Raw genomic sequence first — 2534 nt, 5'->3', positions numbered from 1 at the left:
GTAAACAGTGGTTCTGAGCTGCTTGGGAGCAGTCTTTAGCTCTGAATCACCAGTCCTAGCCTACTGAGAATTTACTAAATAATGTGTGAGAATGAAATTCATTTTGCAAATTGACTATTTCTATGCAAATTGAATGCTATCAAATGTTCAGCTAAGAGAAATACAACAACTAGCACTGCCCTGTCTTTGAATTCTTTCTTGCAGTGGGATTTTTATTATGATGAAAGAGTCTCCAAAGTGATGGGACAAAGTGTCCCACTGTGCTGGCCTGACAGCAAGAGGCCTCCTGTGCTCTTGAGGAAAAGTACTGCCGCAAGACAGCAGTGCCCTCCGTCCCACTTTGCTGACATTTGAAAGCACCAGACAAGAGAAATCCATCAAGTCTTGCATAATTCTACAGGCTGGGGGGTCTGTGAGCCCAGCAGGCATCTCCTTTGCTGAGCGAGGTAGAAGTACAACTGGGAGACAGCCCAAACACCAGTGATGGTATCTGTTTCTTTGTCCTATGGTTAATTAGCCTTTATTTCTAAATACCCTGGGGTCAGTGTTTCCAGCAAGCAGCCTTTCCAAGCTTCTGCCACCCTCTTGAAGACAATGCCCAACTTAATGAAGATTGATGGCCCACTGAAGCCCCCTGGGCCCCTTCCCCACAGTAGGAGAAGAGACTGTGAGGAGCCTAGGGCAGGCAGGTGTCATCTGGGGTACTGCACTAACAACTACCACTGGCATAGACACACAAACCTATAGCAAAATGGGCTATCTTACTCTTGACCTTTATACACTGGTTAAAAATAAACCCTGATGAGATGTCTCCTGACTCCAACCCTGTTTCCACACACTCTAATGAGACTTTCAAATGCAAATGTATCCCTTTGGTTAAGCCCTTGCTTGGTGACCTTTTATTATTACTGCCTTGGGGATAAAAATTGCAGCTGGCCAGCAGAGCTCCTCAAATCAGGCCCTGATCTCTTCTTCCTCATTCCCTGCCTTTCCATCCCGGACATTTCAGCAATCAGGGCTAACCCTAGTTCCAGGCCCTGCCATCCTGTCTCTTGGGTGGGACCAGGTGTCTGGATTTCTGCAGATGGCCTGATAAGCCCCCACTCATCCATCCTCTTTTCCTAAGCCTCCTCTGACCCAACAGTTAAATCCCTCACTCCACTGTAATGCTGTACATCTGTTTCTTCCTCTGTCTCATTTTTTTTTATGTATTCCATTATCGTTTTTAAATCTTTAATTTTTCTTTGTCTAATTACCAAGGAGCTACCTGTTTACATAAATCAGAAAGTACAGAGTTTAAGAATACTCGTGTCTTATAACTGGGCTTCCTTGGTGTGTGTTTTTCAACCATTCTGTGTTTACATCTGCCTCCTGGAGGCAAGAGTGTTCCTGGAGGTGAGGTGTTGCCTCACTAACCTCTGGAGGCCTGTCAGTGGTACAGAGCTAGAGAGCAGTTGTGAGGACCTCACTCACTCTCGGGGTCATGTCCAAAGTCTATAAGATGCAATTCTTCAGTCCCAGATGCTTTCCGACCCTCCTACTGTAAGTCCCTGGAAAAGGGTAATGGGAGATCAGTTTCACACTTTTAGAGCCAGAGCAGCCTTCTTGCTGCAAATGTTTAGCTTGGAGAGGTAGAGTGAGAACTCTGATTTTAAAGACCACAGACCCAGGGATGGTGTAAACTTAGGCCTCTGACTTGGAATCAAGAGCAGCAAAGCTAAGCAGCTCTCTTTAAGCTGTATACCACAAAGAGCAAGAATACAGTGAGCCATGGATTTTCCCAAAGCTGGAAACCTGAACTGAGATGAAATCCCAAGCTGCTTTGGTGCCTAAATTCGTGTTTTGCCCACTTACTCACACTTCTCTCTACCCAGCAATAAACAAAACCAGACTATTTTGATGCGACTCCACACCCAGCACCAGTCTGACATGTAGAGAAACCATTGCTACTCAGAGTAATTCATGCAATGATGGCCTCGGTAAGGGTTCCATCAGCTCCTGAGTGGGTCTACAAGTGCTTTAGACCAGCGGTCTCCAACCTTTTTGGCACCAGAGACCGGTGGTCCTATGAGAATCTAATGCCTGATGATCTAAGGTGGAGCTGAGGCTGTGATGCTAGTGCTGGGGAGTGGCTGCAAATACAGATGAAGCTTAGCTCACTCGCCCTCAGCTCACCTCTTGATTTGCGGCCCGGTTCCTAACAGGTAACAGACTGGTACCAGTCAACGGCCCGGGAATTGGGGACCCCTGCTTTAGTCACAGCTTATCTTTGATATGTTTTCCACAAATCTTGTGGTCTTTCTGTTATGTAGTTAGTCAGACATAAGTGACAGGGGAACAAAGCAATGAAAGCCCAGCCCAGAGACTGCCTAAAGAACACCCTGTTTACGGTTAGAGAATCCCTCCTGCATCCTGGGAGACAAAGGACAGGAGGGCCAGAACCTATAGCTGGTTTAATCTGCCCACAGACGTTTGCACAGAAGTTACTACCCTAACCTGCCCACAACCTCAGCTTCATTATACCGTCATTATAA

The sequence above is a fragment of the Pteropus vampyrus genome, unplaced genomic scaffold (genome assembly GCF_000151845.1).
Source record: "Pteropus vampyrus isolate Shadow unplaced genomic scaffold, Pvam_2.0 Scaffold20, whole genome shotgun sequence".
Classification (NCBI taxonomy): Eukaryota; Metazoa; Chordata; class Mammalia; order Chiroptera; family Pteropodidae; genus Pteropus; species Pteropus vampyrus.
The sequence above is the reverse complement of the archived record's forward strand: the minus strand, read 5'-3'. Positions refer to the sequence as shown.